This window comes from Oryctolagus cuniculus, chromosome 20, assembly GCF_964237555.1.
Source record: "Oryctolagus cuniculus chromosome 20, mOryCun1.1, whole genome shotgun sequence".
NCBI lineage: Eukaryota > Metazoa > Chordata > Mammalia > Lagomorpha > Leporidae > Oryctolagus > Oryctolagus cuniculus.
Window position 1 is genome coordinate 43,769,817 of NC_091451.1, and position 21,294 is coordinate 43,791,110.

Genomic DNA, 21,294 nt, shown 5'->3' on the forward strand with positions numbered 1-21,294 from the left:
TCTGCTTTCCCAGGCCACAGCAGAGAGCTGGACTGGAAGAGGAGCACCCGGGACTAGAACCGGCACCCGTATGGGATGGTGGCGCCGCAGGCAGATTAACCTAGTATGCCACGGCACCAGCCCCGTAACTCCCCTTCTGATCCAGTTCCTGATAATGCACCTAGGAGGCAGTGGGTGGTGGCTCAAGTGCTTGGTCCCTGCCACCCACATGGAAGACCCAGATGGAGTTCCAGGATGCTAGCTTCAACCTGGCCCAGTCTCAGCCATTGAAGGCATTTGGGGAGTGAAGCAGTGAAGGAAGACTTCTCTGTTTCTCGCTCTCTTTCTGCTTTTCAAACAAAATAAATAAATGTTTAAATATTACATAATATGCAGAAGTGTAGGTTCAGCAAGAATTTTGTTGGTGTTGGTATAATGTGATTGTTATAATAATAAATGTTCCACTTCCCATGTTTCGCCTCATTCCAAGCCTAGCAAAGCAATCAATCTTAAAAAGAGAGAGAAAGCTATGTTTAGATGCTTTTAAAAATATATATTTAGTTGAGAGGCAGACACAGAGCTCCCACCTGCTAGTTTACTCCCCAGATACCTGCAGTAGCAGCCAGGAGCCACTCCCTGAGCCGCAGCTTTCTCTTACTTGAAATAGGCTTAGCAGTTGAGATACCGCAGCTCATATCCAGGTCCCTGGGTTCAGTCCCCAATCCCAGCTTCCAGTTCCAGCTCCCTGCTAATCCAGACCCTGGGAGGTGAGAGTGATGGCCAGTAATTGAGTTCCCAGCTCCTGGCTTTGGCCCCTGGATGCTGTGGGTGCTTCAAGAGTAAACCAACAGATGTGAACATGTTCTGTCTCTTTGTCTCTCTGTTTCTCTGTCTTTGTCTCTCTGCCTCTCAATCAAATGAATTTTTAAATTTAAAAAGTATAATAAAAATGAAGATAATGTGAGGAACCCAACAAACAGAAAAGTGCTCAGTGAATATTTATTAGGGACCATGTCTTCCTGGGTGTCACGTTTTAGTTGGGTGCTGCCAACTGAATTTCACCGTGAACTTGGACCTCTTCCATACATTCGCTTTAGTAGAGTCTCCCAGGTATTTGTAATGAGCAGGCTTTGTTTTTCAGAAAATAGTATCTAATTGTCAAAAAGAAAACCTGCTTGAAAGCTGTGTTTTTGGTGTGCAGAATAGAACATTTCTGAGTGGGAATAAGCCAGCTCACCGGTGTGGATACAGGGAACAGTGAAGAGAGGTCTGTTCTGTGTGCTTCTGCGACGTTGCTGGTAACAGTGCCCTGAAGAAGCATCGCGTGCTGAAGCCGGCATGTTGCCCAAAGTCCTGGGGTTTTACAGGTCCCTGAAGCCCCCCACCCTGGGCACCTCAGGCTCCCCAAAGAGGTTGTAGGAGGGGTACAGTGGTGCAGACCCCTGCGGGGGGATTTACCAGAGAATGGACTCCCAGGTTGTGGAGGCTGAGAAGTCCCATGATGGGCGGTCTGCAGGCCCGAGACCCTGGGATGGCAGTGGCCTGGCTCGGTCCAGGACCTGAAACCACCAGACCAGGAAGCCGATGGTGCAGGCTCTGTGTGAGCCTGGAGGCCTGAGGGTCTGCAGCAAAGTGGGTGCTGGTGCGAGTCCTGGCGTCCAGCCAGAGTGCTGATGCAGCGGTAGCAGCGGAAGGGTGTCCCAGCTCCCCTGGGACGGGGGTGGGGGCTTCACCTTCCTCTGGTTATGCTACCCAGGCCCCAGCTGAGTGGGCCATGCCCTGCCCGCACATTTAGGGCAGAGCTCACCCACTCAGGCACTTGCCCACCAGAAACCTCCCCCGCGTCAGGCTGGCACCCACACCTTCCACAGTGGTGTGGAAAGGCTGGGCAGTGTGCGCCAGCTGTGGGGGCGCAGGACTGGGGCACAGCTGTGAAGGACATATGTGGTCTCGTGACCGAAGCTGCCTCCAGAGGGAGCTAGGACAGCAGGGAGATGGTTTTCTCTCTCTCTCTCTCTCTCTCTCTCTCTCTCTGTCTCTGTCAATGTTTAAAATCTTCATGGCATGCAACATTTCTTAAACAGATTTTCACTTAAATATACAACAGCATTAAACCCTTCCTCCATGACTGCATGTTGAAACTATCCAGGAAGCTCCAGCCAAAGGCTGGAGGGAAACAAATAGGAGGGAACACTCGCAGCCTGCCAGGTGCTGGGGAAGACAGCCAAGTCAGACTTGCTGCTGGCCCCACCCCCACCCTCCGCCCCCAGAGCCCACAGTGTGAGTGTGGATCCAGAGGTACACCCCTGTGCTCACAGGAAGATCCGAGCAGGCCACAGACAGCCCTGGGGTAGCGGTGGCATTGGAAGCCCAGGCCCAGATTTCCTGGAGAAAACCAAGCCCACACTGAGTGATCATGCATGAGCAGGGGCCTTGTCGCCCGAGGGACGGTGTGGAGGGCACCAGCCTCGAGCCCCCGGTGCAGCTTGGAGAGGCAGGTGGGCCGGGGTCCGAGGGGCCACGGACATCTTTATGCTGCTCTCCCACCAGGGCTGTGTGTGGGTAGCAGTGCTGTCGCCTGTGTGTGACCTGCGTGGCTCTGGAACTGGCTATGAAGAAGACAGAACGAGAGCAGGGAAGCAGGCGATTCCAGGTGAGAGCGCTGCGGCTGACCAGGAGGCCTTGGTCCTACTCACGTGTCTCTTCACGACGTAGGGGGACGCTGTGTTCCCAGAGAGGAACACGCTCATCCCAGGCTGCTGCTGGACCAGTGGCAGAGGCAAGACTGCCAGCCCAGCCCTCACAACTCATAGGCCAGGGCTCTGTCCTTTGGGTTAAAACCAGTGTCTCCTAGAGGGCTTAAGCCTACACGGGAAATGCTAGTGCATGGCACTGGCCGGGCACCAGCAGGGAGTTTTGATTGGTAGTTGCTGCCCCCAATGCCAAGCTATGAGAGGCTTTTGTTAAATAAAAATAAGCCGTCGTGCTTGCCCCTGCTTTCCTGTATGCCCTTCACTGGGGTCTGTTTTCTCCACCTCAGAACTGTGGCAGCGTAGGAATGGAGCACCTGCTCTTACGGGAAAGGAGGCCCAGGGGAGCGAGGTGACGACATGTGCCCCAAGTCCCGCTGAGTGTGGACCTGTGCCTTCCTCTGTGTCCAGGCCAGGCTGTTTCCCCCGGGCACCCAGTGTTCCCCCAGAGTCGGCCTTCCTCCAGCCAGCACCCCTCGTCCGTCCCGTGTCAGGGCCAAGCGTGCACGGAGGATAAAGCGCGGTGCCTGCCCCAGTGGCTCACTTTGTGGTAGAGCAGTCTAAGCCCGCGACTGAAGCACCTGTGTTAGGCCTGTCCCACAGCAGCGCTAGGCGGCGTGTGCCACAGGAACCAGAGGGGAGAAGGGGTCACCGTGCCATGGTCGGGTGGGCCTGGGAGCTGCAATCCATGGCTTTTCCCCCGCTGCCCCTGGCAGTGTCACTTTCAGAACCGTGATCAGGGACAGAATCCCTGGAGGAGCCTGAAATGCACACTGCTAAGGAGGAGAAACCAGCCTGAAAGAGCCACGTGCGACACTGGGGAGAGGGCGGAGCTTGGAGGAGGGCAGTGGCTGCGAGGGGTGAGCGCAGGCTCTCCTGGCTGTGGCGTCCTTGCTGTGGAGCAGTGCTAGTGCACAGCACAGTTCCCTGTGCATCCCCGCGCCCAGGCACAGCCTCCCCATGGTCAGCGGCCCTCACCGCAGTGGAACCCACTGACTGTGCCCTCCAGGACGCACCAGGACTGCCCGGAGTGCGCAGTGTCTGTCAGCGTGCACTCCTGATGTCCTACATCCTGGGCCCCCATCATGGCAGGATCGTGTAGGGGGGGATTATCTGGGAAGCCTCTGTGCACAGCTCTCCATTTGCTGTGAACCTCAGAGAAGGATAACGCAGTCTCTGAAGGAGAGAGAGGCCAAGAGATCCGAGCAGGCGTTTCTAGCGAGGGCCACGTGGGAGCTGGGTGTACAAGCTCTGTGCTGTGACCACTGGAGAAGCTGCAGCTGGTCACTGTCCAGTTGGTGACTACAGCCAGAGGTTTTAGAAGGTTCTCACTGCAGTGCTGGGTGAGTGGCCCCCAGAGGAAACAGAGCTGGGTGGGCTCACGTGCCCTTTTAATGCAGGAAGTCCACTTTCCAAGTCTTTCCCGTTCACTGTTTTACTTAATCTTCTCAAGTTGAGTAGAAAAAAGAAACTGAGATGGGCAGTATGCAGATGGCCTACTAGTCCAAGTCCCTCACTAAAATTTTATTTATTTTTTATTTATTTAGACACACACATACACAGAGAGAGAGAGAGAGAGAGAGAGAGAGAAATCTCCCGTCTGCTAATTCACTCTCCAGATGCTCACCGCAGCCGGAGCTGTACCAAGCCAACACTGGGAGCCGGAGACCCAATCTGGGTCTCCCGTTTGGCCGTCAAGGACCCAGTCCTGCAGTTACCCCTGCTGCCTCCCTGCGTTAGCAGGAAGCTGGAATAGAAGCAGAGCTGGGACTCAAACCCAGGCCCTCCAGCCCAGCGGGCAGGTGGCCCAAGTGTGTCTTCACTGCTGCCCCAAGGGCCCACTCCACGAGGGAATGGAGGCTCAGAGGGCGAGCGGCCAGCCCCCTCCTAGGGCAGGGTGAGGGTGCGCTCTGCCTCAGAGCCGCCACGCCCGCCTGCCAGCGCCCCCGTGGCCCGACGCCCAGCCCACACCAGTGCCTGACTCACAGGGGAGACATCGGCATGAGACGAGTTGCATCAGCCACCAGCACGTTTGCTTGAAACAGCATTCAGAAAATGTGGACAGTTTTTAAAAGGATTTGTTTTGAAAATAAATTCATTAACACAGTAAGTATATTCCTCTCAACCCAGACAGACGAAGGAACCAAGCTATGCCAGCTGCCTTCCTAGTAACAGTTTTGTTGGCCGTACTTGAAAACAGCATCACTGGCATCAGAAAAGAGTGGTTTAACATAGAACAGGCTGTTTTTAAAGTGGCGGCGCTCTACCTGGCTCCTGGCTTCAGATCGGCACAGCACCGGCTGTAGAGGCCATTTGGGGAGTGAACCAATGGAAGGAAGACCTTTCTCTCTGTCTCTCTCTCCACTGTCTATGACTCTACCTGTCAAAATAAATAAATAAATAAATAAAGTGGCGGTGCTCTTACCGATGACCTACATCCTGGGCCCCCACCATGGCAGTATCATGCGCGGGGTGGGGAGGGAGCTCTGTGCACAGCTCTCCATTTGCTGTGAACCTCAGAGAAGGATAACGCAGTCTCTGAAGGAGAGAGAGGCCAAGAGATCCGAGCAGGCGTTTCTAGCAAGGGCCACGTGGGAGCTGGGTGTACAAGCTCTGAGATGTGACCACTGGAGAAGCTGCAGCTGGTCACTGTCCAGTTGGTGACTACAGCCAGTGGACCCCACAGCCAGGAGCCAGCCTGAAGTTGTGCACCTGGAGGCAGGACCCCCTGCCCTACCTGCAGTTCAGCTCATCGGAGGTGTGGAGCACCTGCCGTCACCTTTCACAGGTGGTCTCGCTGAGGCCACATGAAGGCTCTGTCAGAGCCCCTTAGTAGGGGGCTGAGGAACAAGCGCCTGGTGCAGGGCTGCTGTGGGCACTGGACAACTGCAAGGCCCAGTGGTTCCCACGGAGCCCTGCCTCACCCTCTCGCTGGCACGCTGGCACGACTGTTGAGAGGATAGAATTAGACGAAAGGTGTGAAACCAGCTGCTCTAAATGCAGCGCACGCTCTGAAGCTTGCTGGTGTTATAGCTAAGAGTCAGAAATACCTGGTGGCTGCCTCCTTCTCGCTGTGCCCTTTTTTCTTTCTCCTCCTCTGTTCTTTCCTCAAGCTCACTGTTCAGAGCCGCTCAGCAGATGAGTGTTCCCCCAACCTCGGTCAAGCCTGGCCCCAGTCCCTTCTGCAAGAGCTGGGAGGCTGGCGAGGAGCTGGGTCACAAAGACCTGCCCTCTTGCTGTGGACTCGAGCTGGCTGCTTTGCCCAAGCTTGGCACCAGTGAGCTTGGGAGCCAAGTGTTCTCTGTGGGGAGGCCACCGCATCCCTGGCCTGCGCCCACCACTCAATAGCAGTCCCTCCCCTGTTGTGACAGCCAGGAGCACCCCCAGACACTGCCAAATGTCGCCTGGAGGGCAGAATCACCCCCTCACACACACACACGTGCGCGCGCGCCAGGCCATCACCACCCCGCGCACACACACACACACACGCCAGGCCAGGTGGGTGCCACTGCTTGGTAGTACAACAGGGTCGATAAGAATAGTGCCAACTTGTGGGATTATGCTGAGTATTAAAAAATGAGCAGTATTTTCTAGAAGCTAACGCATGACTCCCAGACTGGCTGGCCTTGATCCTGTGGTCCTTTGGTCTCTCCACAGTCATCTTTCTCACTGTCCACACCGACCTAAGGGCACTCCTTGAGGTCACACATTGCCCCATGCTTGTCCCGGCCTTGCACTTGCCACACTGTGTCATGTATCTGTATTTTATGCATGATATTGAGCACGGAGTGTATCATTTAATAGATGCCAACATGTGTTTGTTAGGCAAAGAAATGGCTCCTTCTGTTTGCAAAGCACTTTTCACCTCCGTGGTCTCATTGGAGGCTCACCTGAAGTCTGCCGGGGGAAAGGACTAAGGTAATCCTTCCATCTCATCAGTGGTCACCTTCAGAGAGGGCGAGGGGACTGTGACCGGGGTCTGCTGGCCTGTGGTTGTGCCACGCTGCCCATAGGAGGAGCTTCAGTATGCCACTGTGTCATTATTTTTCTCGTCTCCACCCACCCCGCCCTCAGTAGATTAGTAAAACTGAACCCGCCAGTAATGTTTATTCTCCCCGGGTGTCTGTGTTTGTGCTTCACCGGCAGAATGAATTATGGAACGAATCAATGAGTTCTTGGAATGCTCTGAGGCCAGGGTGAGCACCAGTGATTTTAAATTGTCTTGACAACCTTTTCCTGCAGCCATAGCCTGGATCTCATGAAAGCCAGGCTTATTTTCAGCCTAATTAGAGCAGTAGGTCACCCAGAACAGCTCAGTGCAGAAATGAAATCTTCGGAAAACCTGTTTGGTTTGGTTTCCCCCCATTTTTGTCATTGGAAAAAGTGTTGAAGTTTCAGATCGAAGGGTTCTTTTCTGTTTAAAGCCCTCTGAGCTGAAAGTGGAAGACAAAACCCAAAGGTCAAGAAGGACCCAGGGGGCAGTGTGTGTAGGAAGGAGGCACTGGGGCATGTATTCTTCAGCAACGTGTTGATGAGGGATTTTAACACATGATGGGCAGAGTCCTGACTCAGCCCCGGAGGCTTGCTTTCCAAACTCAGTTTGCAGCTACTGTTGTGCAGCCTTGGGCAGATCTCTTTCTCGCGTGACCTCAGCTGCCTCATGACTGTGAAAACCAAGGTCAGAAGCAGTCATTTGTTCAAAATAGCGAGGTTGGGCCCCCTTTGGCAACCAGGCAAAGTCTGTGTCAGAGGCAGTCGTGTGATCCAATCTCACCTAAATCGAATGTGCTTCATGGTTGAAACTGGCTGAAGGCCACAGTCAAACCCCTGGCACTGGACAGCATTTCCTGTCTGCCTCAGGGCTCCTGCTAGGCACACAGCACCTGCTCCAGCCACTGGTCCTGGCTGTCTCCCGGGGGATCACTCAAGAGGAGTGCTCCGTCCAGCGAGCTCCATTTCCCATCCAGAGCAAGTGCTCACGCTTGCCCCCACATCCCTCCAGGCGGCCAGCCCCGGTTTCCTCTGCTGTCCTTGGAGGTTAGGGCTTCTGTCTGCCTCCTGCTCTTAGTCATACTCCCAGAATGCTTCTGGGTCAGAGTGCCTCTCTTACATTGTGACACCAAAGCCTGACCACGTGTGGTCTAGCCTGGAGGGAGGCGGGTCACGCAGCCCACTGCCCGTGTCCCAGAGTAAGTGAATCAAGCCCCAGTCACAGTCAGCTCTCAGGGTGAGACGTGGTAGGACAAGTTTCTGAGAGGGAGGTTGGACACGCAGTAGAAAGTCCAGAAACAGATTCAACAAACCTGTCAAGTTCAGAAAAGTCACGAAGGCTTTCAGTGGGGAAGCCTGGTCTTCTCAACAAATATCACCAGGACAACTGGACTTTGAGAGGCAAAAAGAAGTGAACTTTGACCTAGGAGTTCCCTCAAAATGGATTGTAAATCCAAATATAAGATGTAAAAATCGGCAAGTTGCAGAAGAAAGCTTGACACAGCCTCTGGGACCTGCGGTCTGGGTGGCCGCACCGACACAGAAGCACAGGATAAGCTGGCCTTCGTGAAGGGAAAGCGATCTCAGCCCCACCGAAACGTGAGACTGCTGTCGTGGGAAAGACACTCGCCTGAGCACGAGGAGACAGACTTGCAGCCACAAGAACTTGTCTCAGAACAGATCGAGACTTTTCTCAATCTAATAGGAAAGAACTCAATTTGTAAAAGCTGGGTGAAAGATTAGGACAGACGTTTCACCAAAGAGGATAAACAGATGGCAAAAAAGCATCTGAGAAGCGCCTCGTGTGGTCACGCATACAGCAGGACGTCACTGTGCCCCACTAGGATGGCTCCTGTAAAGCTGGCGTTCCGAGTGCTGGCAGGGACGTGGAGCGGCAGCACGGTCGGCCACTCTGGAAGGCAGTTGACACTTGGGAAGTGGCCAGTTGTCCTGTGACCCAGCGAGCCTGCACATGATCCTTATAGACGTGGAAACCTGTGCATGCCTCACTTAGAATCGCCAAGAATTGGAAGCAACCCAGATGGCCTCACCTGCAGCCACAAGGGGGAGGGAACACCGCTGTGCAAAAGCAGGAGCCGTTAGGGAGCAGGCAGCTTGGCCGAGCTGCAGAGGCATTCGGCAGGTGAAGGACTCCAGTCTCAGCAGGTCACACACTCCGACTGCCTCCGTGCGACCTTCCCCAGAAGATGGAGAGCAGCTCAGTGACTGTGGGGAGTGGGTGCGCGGTGGGCTCAGAGGGAGCCGCACGGCTGTGATGAAACAGTCCCCGTCTTGTCCTGGCGGCGCTTACACGAACTGCAGGTGTGACATTCAGAGAAATGAAATAGTCAAAAAACCAAACCAGACCGACAATTTTGAGAAACAAATGAACAAAAAGCTCCCATAATTTAAATAAAGAAAAATAGCTTCTCGTTATTACATTCCTTTGATTTATTAGATTTGTAATTAACCAAATCCAGCTGTTATGCCCCATTTTTTTTTTCTTTAAATGCTCTTTAAAGTCATTGGCAGTCATGGAAAGGAAGCAGAAGGTTTGGAAATAATAAAGTCTCAAAATACAGCTTGGAAAATAAAGAGTTCTCAGGTCAAGTTCATCAGCTTGCCTTGAACCTGTAAGCATCAGCGTCACGGGAACTCCCTTGAGGCGCAAGAGCACGCACACGGCTGAGTTGTGGGAGGTCGCTGTCAGCAGCGGCGCCCTGGCTTCTTCATTTTCTCCCCACTCTGGAAGGCAGGTCAGGTTTTCAGTCTGTCCACAAAGTTTTGCAGCCCTCACCACAATCAATTTTAAAACATTTTCAGGACCCTTGAAAGGAAAGTCTACACCCCTGAGCGGTCTGTGCCCCGTCTCCCCAGCCTCTCCGGGACAGCCACCCGTCTCCTTCTGTCTCTGGATTTGCCTGTTCTGCATGTGGCCTGCACACAACCTTACAGATCTGGCTCTCTCTGGCTGATGTCTTTCCTCGGCTGGATGTCTGTAAGGCTCACCCACGTTGTGGAGTGCTGGCGTCACTTGCTGCCATGTTAAGTTGCATGAGGCTTTGGCCTGCTCTGACTTTAGTCCAGCCCCTGGTGGTGACACAGAGAGGTGTACCAGAGCAAGGCTGGGCCTCGGTAACTGGGAACCGTGCACCTGCCCAGCCCCACCCGTGTGAACATTTCCCCAGTGTGTTCCAGGGCTGTCTTTGCGGAGAGAGGAGCCTACTCTCCCTCCTTCTGTATTTGTCTGAGTTTCCTCTCTATAAACATACACAGCCTTCAAATAAACATCAACATGCCTTCCTACTTCTAACAAAGTTATGTCTCTATTTGTAAGAATATCTAGTAAGTCACAAATTTAATCTGCACTAGATTTGTTTATTAACAGTTTCTCCCTGTAATTTTTTCCATTGTGACTTTATATAGTGGAAACTGTATTGTTGGCATGTGTACTTGTGACTGGTGACTGTTTCTACTGGTCTATAATATTCCTCTGGTTCCTTAATCATATTTTCCCCTTAAATTCTAATTATCCGAGATTAAAATTGCTAACTTGATTTTCTTTCTGCTTATAATTGCCTTAAATGTTTCCCTTCATTTCCAGTCTCGAAGTGTCCTTTCTGTTTTAGCTATCTTGTATAGTAGACTGCACACACCTCTAGTTTCTATCTTTCATTCAATCTAACAATTCCCGCCTGGTGCCCAGTAATTTAACCCCCTTCTAGAATAGTAATTACTGCTCCATTAGCACAGCAGCCTTGAACCTGGGGCACCCTATTCCTGGGGGAGCACGAAGACTTCCTGGGGAGATGTTGGCAGGGAGTCGGTCCTGGTCCCCTGTTGCTGGTGTTTCCCGTGCCGATGCGCCTGGGTCTGGAGTGTGCCTATGTGTGCCCGCTCACCTTTCCTCCATCCTGGCTTGGTGTACAGAAGAAAGCCGTGGCCCCCTCACTTCCGAAACTTGGTGGTACTCATTGTGTCAGGATCCAAGGGCCTCAGCCCACCCCACAGAGGAATCCTGTGAGCAGCAGTGGTCCTGGGGAAGCGTCCTGGGAGAGCCAAGTGCACAGAGGCCCCAGTGCACCTGAGGCAGAGGGCGGCTCCAGGCCTCATCCAGGACGCTGCTTGCTCTACAAGGAAGCAGTCAGCAGTGCTGTGTGAAAAGAAGCACATCCGAGCTGGAGTGGTTTGGCAGAGCAGACTTCGCTGGCTCGGTTCATGGCTGGTTTGGCAGAGCAGACTTCGCTGGCTCGGTTCATGGCTGGCCTTTGTGTACATTGAGGGTGCATGTACAACCTTAAATGCTTGATGCACACGTGCCATCTATAGTGTTTCCACGTAGTACCTTCTTTGGAGCCACTTAACTTTACCATGAAAACTTGTAATCTTCCCATGAAATATGCAGGAGGAGGCATAGTTTGTGCCAGTGTTGTTAGAAGGAGCCTGGGCTGAGCCACACTTTGGGTGTGGTATGTCCCAGAGGTTCGCGTGCTGGAAGCTTGGCCCTCAGTGTGGCAGTGGTGAGACGTGGTGGGACCTTTAAGAGGTGGGTTCTGGGGGCCAGCGTCTCAGTGGGTTGAGCCTCTGCTTAGGGTGCCCACATCCCATATTCCAGTGCTGGTTCAAGTCTCGGCTACCCCACTTCACATTCGGCTCCCTGCTCTAGGAAACAACGCATGATTCCCAAAGTACTTGGGCCCTTGCCACCCTCTGGGAGACCTGGATGGAGTTCCTGGCTCCTGGCTTCTGCGGGCCCAGCCCTGGCTGTTGCAGCATTCAGGGAATTAACCAGTGGGTGGAAGACCCCTCTCCCTCCCCTTCCATCAAGTTGTGATGGAGCCAGGGAGGGAGCTGCCCAGTGTTGGGTAAATAAAACTCTTTATAAAGTGCTATAGCGGGCCGGCGCCGCGGCTTACTAGGCTAATCCTCCGCCTAGCGGCGCCGGCACACCGGGTTCTAGTCCCAGTCGGGGCGCCAGATTCTGTCCCGGTTGCCCCTCTTCCAGGCCAGCTCTCTGCTGTGGCCCGGGATTGCAGTGGAGGATGGCCCAAGTGCTTGGGCCCTGCACCCCATGGGAGACCAGGATAAGTACCTGGCTCCTGCCTTCGGATCAGCGCGGTGCGCCGGCCGCAGCGCACTGGCCGTAGCGGCCATTGGAGGGTGAACCAACGGCAAAAAGGAAGACCTTTCTCTCTGTCTCTCTTTTTCACTGTCCACTCTGCCTGTCAAAAAAAAAAAAAAAAAAAAAGTGCTATAGCGACAGAAAATGCATAAGACACATAACTACGACACGATGTTGTAGATGTGGTGGTTTTGAAAACAGACATTTATTTTCTGTTTTGGAGGCTGAGAAGTTCAAGATCAAGGTGTCAGCCAGTTTGGTTTGTGGCAAGGGCCCCCTTCCTGGCTTGCAGACGGCTGGCTTCTCCCTGTGACCTCACATGGGGGTGGGGGTGCGGGAGTGCTGTGGTATCTCTTCTTCTGAAAACGCTAATCCTGTCAGATCCTAGCGACCTCATGCCGCCTTAGCCACCTCCTTACAGCCCTTCTCACCACATGTAGGCGTATCGGGGGTTGGGCTTCAGCACGGTGTTTCAGGAACACGGTTTAGTTCCAACTGCACAAAAGCAAAATAATTGGGAGATCTAAGTCATAGCACAAATTTCTGCTCTTATTCTGTATTGTCTATTTTTCTTTTTTTTTTTTAAACAAAAGATTTATTTATTTGAAAAGTAGAGTCACAGAGACAGAGAGGGAGAGAGAGAGACAGATCCTCCATCTGCTGGTTTACTCCCCACATGGCCGCAATAGCCAGGGATGGCCAGTGCTGGGCAGGCCACAGCCAAGAGCCAGGAGCTTTGTCTGGGTCTCCCATGTGGATGGCAGGGGCCCATGCATTTGGGCCATCTTCTGCTGCTTTCCCAGGCACCTTCACAGGGAGCTGGATAGGAAGTGGAGCAGCCAGGACACAAACCAGTGCCCACATGGGATGCCAGCACTGCAGACTGTGGCTTTACCCGCTACACCACAACGCCAGCCCCTGCATTTTCTATTTTTTGTACTTTTTTCTTCTTGTGATTTTTTTTCCTCCTGTCCTCCTTCTAGTGTGTATATGTATTGCATTTTTCTTCAGTTGAATTGAAAACTTGGAGCTTCTGTTTTATTCTCGTGGCTGCTCCTGACTTGCAGTGACCAGGCCTGCACTTATTTTTCCTCCTCACTGGTCAGAAGCTTGTCGATGCCTGCGGCTTCTAAGTTTTATTCTAATTTACTTGAAAGGCAGAGTTTCAGAGAGAGAAAGAGATCTTCCATTCACTAGTTCACACCCCAAATGCCCGCAACACAGCCAAAAGCCAGGAACCTCATCTGGGTCTCCCACATGGATGGCTGTGACCCATTTACTTGGGCTGTCTTCCACAGGTTTCCCAAGCGCATTAGCAGGGAGGTGGAACAGAAGCAGAGCAGCAGGAACTAGTTCCCACGCCGTGATGTATGTGTGGGTGCGGGTGCTGCAGGCTGCGGTGTGACCGCGTGACCACAGTGCTGGCCCTGTCCCTGGAATTTTTGTCTCACAGTTCTGGATACACTTTCTTTGAATGATCACTCATTTTCATTGCTTATTCAAACATAATTAACCTTAAGAAATAAAAAAAAAATTATTAGAATTTGCTCTCGTGTTTTAAAAATCCCTTTAGTTATTTCACAGTGTGTGATTAAATAGTATGTGGGGGCCGCCGCTGTGGCGTAGTAGATTAAGCCACTGTTTGCAGCACCAGCATCCCAGGTGGGTGCCGGTTTGAGTCTCAGCTGCTTCGCTTCCGATCCAGCTCCTTGCTAACACACCTAGGAAAGTGGTGGAGGATGGCCCAAGTGCTTGGGCACCTGCACCCATGGGGGAGACCCAGATGAAACTCTGGGCTCCTGGCTTCGGCCTGGCCCAGCCCTGGCCAAAGTATTATTTAATTCATCCCAGTGTCTTACAACCGTTGCTGCGATCTAATTTTAAGACCGTTCATCACCTCATACAGGACTGTGTACTCATCAAACGGTTTCTCCAGTTTCTTCACTTTTGGTGCCATGTGACATATTTGGAGACCTCATTGGTTGGAGAAGAGCCTGCCCCACCCAGCTAGCTAATTCCTACAGACAGTAACAGCTTTTGTCCATGAGCCTGCCTTTCATATGCAAAGCAGCCAACCCTGACCTGAGTCCACAGCCCAACCACTTCCTCTGTGTAACTCACACACCAGCCCAGTACTTCTCTGTGTAGATGAGCACAGGGCTAGGCCCCAGAGAGCCAGGGACAGCCCCCGTGCCCAGCCCCCCATAGTGACTCAGCAGGCTGTCCTGAGCTGTCTTCCCTTCCCTGTCCCGCCTCTCCTGTGGAAAACCCAGTAGGGACTGTGGCCTGTGCCCCCTCCCTCCTTTCTGCCTCCTCTCACTGGCGTTTCCCTCTGTGGGCCTGCATGCCTCCGGTTTCTAGGGGAGCTGTGAGTGACATTCAGCTTTCTTTCACTGGCCTTGGCCTCTCGTGGCATCACTCATCTTTATAAATGAAGACCTAGGCACACGTTTCCTCACTACAAGCCTGCGATAACTGCTAATCTGTGTTCTGTCTCCGTAAATCTGCCTGTTCTGGATACTTCACATAAATGCTCTTACGCTGTCATATGCTACGTGTCATGCCTGTCACTCAGCAGAATGTTTGCCAAGGCGCACCCTTGTCGTAGCGAGTGGGCCCACTCTGCACTCCTCTGTAAGGGCTGGGTTCTGTTTGGCACCTCGTTAGCCTTCTGGTTGAGTTCTTGCATCGTTCTTGAATCTGCAGAGTTCTGTCACTGTTCTGCAAATAGGTCGTCCCTTCCTTCTCTCTCCATCTGCTGCTCTCAACAGAGATCAGCGCTCCCCCGTCTCCTCCTGATGTGTCTGGGCAGTTCCTTAGGCTGATTTTATTATTCTCGTCCCTGCCTTTTCTTCTGCACAGCCTATCTGTTGAGCTTTTTATTTTAAGGGTTACATTTTCATACTAAAAAAAAAAAATCACTGATTCTTCTTCCACCGCATTTCATGTGTTCTTATCTCCCTGAAGGCATTCTTCTGTGTGTTGGATCTTAAACATTCTTTTTCATGATAGAGATTGCTTCATTTGCTCTCTGTGTTTAAGTCGTTCTTGTATGGTGCTTGTGCTTCTCAGAGATTAGGATTTCCCGCTGTGAGTTCACTGCTTCCAGCGGCATGCGGGCATGCGGTGGCCTTGGCTGCTGTTATCTGCATATTCGGTGGATGAGTGTGGTCAGGAGCTTGGCTGGGAGCAAAGCACCTTTGGGCAGGGTGCCTTCCAGGCAAGACTGGGCTGTTCCCTTCTCAACATCTTAGGATTAAAACAAAAACAAAAACAAAAAAACCACGTCTACCCCAGTCTGGACCACAGTAATTGCTGCCTCACTTGAGCCCCAGTCCTTTCAGCAGAGTAACCTAACAAAGATTCTGAACCGAGAATACCAAACGTTTTGCTGGGTACAATGGCTCATGGAAGATGAGTGAAGAACATAGGCTTTCCCCAAAGTGCAGTGCTCGGTGACACCCAAACAGAGAACGCTGCACACTACAGAGGCAGCGGGAGCAATGCTATCTGTCTTGTCAGTGTCTCCTGGAAGAAGCACTGTGCACATCCAGTCTTGAAGGGCAAGTCAAGTCTGACTGCAGATGAGTGGGAGGTTTTTCAGGGGTGAGAACATCAGTGTGTGCAGAAGCCTGCACCCCAAGGATGTGTGCCTGGAACTAGACATGTCCCCACCCTCGGAATCCCGGGATTGGATTTCACCCTTCACTGTCTTCTCCCTGTACATGACATTGAAAGATCATCGCATCGCGTCCTCAAAGAGTCCGTGGCAGTCTGAGGTCACAGATGTCGGTGAAGAGCTCCGCATTCCACTGACACATGCCCAGGACACTTCGGTGTCTTCATTTGGCTGTTTACACACGCGGGAAGAAAGCATTTCCTGAAGACCAGCTCCAGACTGCAGATACTTTGGTTCTTTCATCTGAGCTGCTTGTGGTCTGCGTCTCCCTCTGATCGGATCACACAGGGCAGGTGGCTTAGTCAGGGCCCAGCGACAGCAGGAACCACACCCTGCACGGAGGAGACCGCTGAGCAGCTCGGGGCTGGCCGAGCTGCTTTGGCGTAAACCCTTCTAGAAATGTCTGTGCGGCCAAGCTGTGCAGGACACAAGCATCTCCAGCAGGCCCGGTTTCCACTGTCGTTTTTGGAGCCACAGTCGAGGCTCTGCGACTCCACTCACAGCAGCACAAATACCACGTGAGAAAGACCTAGTGCAATGTTACTTGTAGGATTTCATAATATGTCAGTGAGGGTGGCTGATTCTCACAGCCATTCCTTTTCCTCCCTCTACTCCTAGGACACAGGGCCTTCTCAGAACACCCTCACTTCTTAACACAACTCCTTGTGCGATGCCAGTGTTGTCCAAGCATGATTTGTTTCCGTGTTTCCTAGTCAAAGCTGCTTTTGTGGCCAGCGTCCCCCCGGGAGAAGGGGGCAGAGAGGTCTGTTCACAGGGTAGGAAGCCAAGCTCCCAGAAGCAAGGAGACTTTCCCAGGTCGTGTAGCAAGTCGACCCTCTAGACCTCTAAGCAGGTGGCTGTAGGACTTGTTTCCAGCCCACTCTGCTTTCTTCTGGGGTCTAGACATGCGGGAAGTACCTCTCAATTCAAGACAGTGCTGTTGTTTATTGAGTACTGACTGTGTTCAAGACGCAAAGTGAACACCTGAGGAGTCAATGTGCTGTGTGGGCTTTGCTGCCCTACCTCTCCACTCATTCATTGATCGACTCACTCATGGGTTCATTCATGCGGGTTCATTCCTGCAGTCACCGTTTGCCCTGGACCTGTTACATCCGAAGCAGTGTACTGGGTGCTGAGTGCAGTTGACATTGTAAGGTGCTGCCCCAGACAGGAGGCAGTGGTTACCTTCCTCGCTAAATTGTTCCTCAAGTACCAACATTTCCCATTTTCCCAACAGTGTCTACTGCCCTGTCGTGACTGACGTATGAACTGCAGTGCGTGGCTGTTATCAAGGCCATTCCTTTGCCTGAGCAGAAGAGGACGCGGGTAGAGAATGAGGGTGTGCCTGCCAGGAACCTACAGCAGGCAGGTTGGGGCCCCTGTCTCAGCCCGTCCCACTCAGAAGTCTTTCTAGTTTTTGCTGCTCATGATTCTGCTTGTGCTTTATTAAAACTGGGTGGTAGAGTTCAAAGAATACCTCCCAGAGTTCACTGTTACTACCTGCTTAGCAAAACCAGGAAAAGCCCATGACAGCATGTGAAGGATGGAAAGGTGAAACTGAGACACTTTCTCACGGCGAAGGTGTTTAGACTTGGGCTAGCATCGTCAGGAAATGAATAGTAATAACCGTAACTGTCTTCTGCTTCTCCCCGTGATGAGGTCATAGGAATGTTGTGCTCTCTTGACAAAAACACTCTGAAAGTGAACAAAATTTATGAAGGATGTTGAAACACACACAGAATGTTACCTCCTCACCACTGTCAGGCACTGAGCGAACGGCACAGGACCCTGATTCTTGAGAGAAGCAGCACCATGATCCACCCCCCAGTGGCCCCGGCTTTCCACCTCTCATGACTTTCTGGTCCTGGTGCCACATGCTGAACGGTCTTAGTGAACTTAGGGAGCGGGCACTGGAGCTCCAGGCTACCGAATAATTGGCCCTGGCGGGACAGTGGACTAAAGAAGGTGAGGCCCCGAGGTAGAGGCAGGGCCGACAGACTGCTATGCAAGGATTCACGCTGGTTGTTGGCTAAGGACTGACGGTGCAGGTGTGGCGCAGAGATGGCCTGCTGCAGGGCTCGCAGGCGGTGCCGTGCTCGGAGCTGCTGGGGACCCGGCTCAGCCTGGGTGAAGACACCTCACTGAGCACCCCGGCGTCATGGAGACTCTGGAGCAGCCTCACCTTAGCAGTGGGACTGTGCCCATGGGTAAGGGGGCCACGTTCAAAACTGCACTAGAACTTGAGATTTCCACCAAGACTGGTAGCACCAAAAGGACCTGCCAGTAAGCTGCCTGCCCTGCCAGAGCAAACTCCACACCTTTAGAGGAAGACAGTGTAATGCAGGCCCTGCACTGTCACAGTGTCCAGTGGTCATGTCAGAAATGTGACCAACTCACCCTCAAAGGAGAAAGCCCTGGTGTGACCCTGACTTGGGAAGGGCAGGAAGCACTGCTAAGCGACTGTTGTGAGTGTGTTCAGGACTTCCAGGAAAGGGACGAGCAGGCGGGGAACTGCGGCAGAGAAATGAGAAGTATTAAACATCTACCAAGCGAGTGTTCTAGTACTAGAAATGAAAAATTCATTAAAATTTAAAATTTTTTGAATTGACTATATGAGATTGAAAGTGGATCAGCAGAGCAGGCATTTGGCCTAGCAGTTAAGATGTCCAACCAGATGCCCACATCCCACATCAGAGTACCTGGGTTCAACACCTGGTTCTGGCTCCCGCCTCCAGCTTCCTGACAATGTGTACTCTTTGATGGTTCAAGTGATAGGGTTCCTACCACTCGATTTGGATCAATGGCCCAGCCTTAGCCATTGCAAACATTTGGAGAGTGAACCAGCAATGGGAGCACGCTTGCGTGCTCCCTCTCCCTCTCCCTCTCCCTCTCCCTCTCCCTCTCCCTCTCCCTCTCCCTCTCCCTCTCCGTGTGTGTGTGTGTGTGTGTGTAAAATCAAGACTCCCAGTGAGCCCCTATCAGGATGACTACAAGAAAGGCTGCATCGGCCGGCGCCACAGCTCACTAGGCTAATCCTCCGCCTAGCGGCGCCGGCACACCGGGTTCTAGTCCCGGTTGGGGCTCCGGATTCTGTCCCGGTTGCCCCTCTTCCAGGCCAGCTCTCTGCTGTGGCCAGGGAGTGCAGTGGAGGATGGCCCAGGTGCTTGGGCCCTACACCCCATGGGAGACCAGGAGAAGCACCTGGCTCCTGGCTCCTGCCATCGGATCAGCGTGGTGCGCCGGCCGCGGCGCGCCGGCCGCGGCGGCCATTGGAGGGTGAACCAACGGCAAAAGGAAGACCTTTCTCTCACTGTCCACTCTGCCTGTCAAAAAAAAAAAAAAAAAAAAAAAGGCTGCACCTAAGTCCATCTTAGTAACAGATTGAAAACCAAAGAAAAGAGGAGACAAAAAAGTGACCAGAGGGGAAAAGATCCATAGTGTGAGACTGTCAGACAGGAACGCTGGCCGGCTGTCAGAAGACAGCAAAACACCATCTCTGCAGTGCTAGGAAAAACTCTGAATCCGTTCAGAAAAAACGCCTTGAGGCGTGAGGATAGAGAAGCTGTGTCTCCGATAAAACGCAGGATTTGTCGCTAATACCCCTACTGTGCAAGAAATGCCAGAGGAGCTTCCTCAGACCGAGAAACAATGATGCTGGAAGCTCAGACAATCCGGAGCAGGTGAAGGGCGACAGAGAAGAAATCTGCGGACAAATACAAAAGACCTGTGTCTTAGTATCTTTATACACGCATCTCCATCTCAGGGAAGTCTGCCGCTGGGTTATGCGCACGCCGTGCAGACTCTGCTGTGTCACCGAGGTGGCCCGAGGAAAACACGGTCTCCCCACGTGGTGCAGTACAGCAGCCTTCGTGTGAAGCCAGGGACGTGTGTTATAACCCACAGGAAGACCTCAGAAAGCTGAAGAGGGACAGAAACTCAGAAGAGAAACTCAAATGGAATTCTAGAAAATGCAGAAAAGAAATGGGCAACCAAGAACAAATGAGACAAACGAGAAACACAGAAACACGGTAGAGCTAGTTCCAGTTGTATCAATAAATATAACTGGACTCTTACCCAGCTGAAAGATGAGATGGTCAGACTGGATGAAAAGGCAAGACTCAGTCAGCTGTCTACAAGATACACTCTTGAAATCCAAAGATGTGCATGGCTTGACAGTGAAAGGATGTGTCACAGGTAGACTAATGCCACCACCCTCCCTAAATCCTCAGAACCTGTGAATGTGTCACCTTACCTGGCAACAGGGGCTCCGCCGATGTGATTCACGTTACTGACCTTGAGATGGGGATGTCCTTGAGATGTGACTCAAGTTACTGACCCTGGCGGACCCACCTGCATCCCTAACAGCAGAGGGCCTGTCCTGACTGTGCTCAGAAGGGCCGCAATGAGGCCGCATTCCTCGCTTGCTAGGAAGATAGAGGAAATGGCCATGAGCCAAAGAATGCCGGTAGCACGCGGCCCCCGGGAGAGGCGAGGGAGCACCTTCTCCCTCCACTTGCGACGTCTCAGCCTGGCAAAGTCCACACCGGGCGGGGCTTCAGGCCTGCTGTCACCGTACATAAACATGTGTGTGTTCTTATTAGCAGCTAAGTTACAGTAACTCCAGAAAACCCATCCAGGGTGGGAACTCCCTAACGAGAGCCTCAAAATGCGTGAAATAAAAATGAACAGAATTAAAGAGAGAAACAGACAAATCCACAAGCACGGCTGGAGATTTTAAAGCCTTTCTCTCAGCAACTGAGAGAACAATTAGACAAAACCAAACGACAACAGAGCAGCGCCCGGAAGTTCTGTGCAGGGCCGTTAACCACCTCAACCCAACCGCCCAACCACCACCTCTGGAAACACTTGCACCCGGTTTCAAGTGCACATTCTTTCCTGGTGGACGTAGTACACGCACCAGGACAGACCACGTGCTGTGCCGCAAAACCAGTCTCCATGCGTGCACAGTAACCGAGACTGTACCAGGAAAAGCGAAAGAGCAAATCAGCTGAACCTGTTCTCTGACCACAGTAGAATTAAATTACACACAGGGGCCGGCACCATGGCGCACTAGGTTAATCCTCCGCTGTGGCGCCGGCATCCCATATGGGCGCCGGGTTCTAGTCCCGGTTACTCCTCTTCCAGTCCAGCTCTCTGCTGTGGCCCAGGAGTGCAGTGGAGGATGGCCCAAGTGCTTGGGCCCTGCACCCCATGGGAGACCAGGAGAAGCACCTGGCTCCTGGCTTCAGATCGGCACAGCGCGCCGGCCGTAGCAGCCATCTGGGGAGTGAACCAATGCAAGGAAGACCTTTCTCTCTGTCTCTCTCTCTCACTGTCTGTAAGTCTACCTGTCAAATAAATAAATAAATCTTAAAAAAAAAAAAAGAATTAAATTACACATAAACACCAAACATTTCAAAATGACACAGAATGCTTCTAAATAATCCACGATGGAGGAGAAGTCACAAAGGGAACATCAAGAACATTTTGAACACAAAGATATGAGCCAGAATCGAGGTTTGCGGCTGAAACGGTGCTTAGTGGGAAACGTGTGTTCAAAAGTCTCTCAAGTGCAAGTGCATTTGCCTCTGCGGCTGGGTGGAGCTTGCCTTTGTAGCCCACTCTGTGCGTCAGTGATGACGTTGAAATGCAGGCCTGCTGACATGGCCTCTTCCTTTCTAAACTGCTGCCCCCTCACAGGGCAGGCGCTGCTGTGCTGGTCAGCTCTTGGTTTCTGGATTCCAGAATAACACATGCTTCCTCATTGGGTTCTC

The 21,294-nt window shown here is 52.5% G+C and overlaps 1 protein-coding gene across 5 annotated transcripts in view; it reads left to right on the top strand.

Annotated features, from left to right (window-relative positions):
* Positions 1 to 21,294, top strand: part of EVL (Enah/Vasp-like) — a 139,893-nt gene that overhangs the window by 49,452 nt on the left and 69,147 nt on the right. The gene's annotated exons all lie outside the window — the stretch shown is intronic.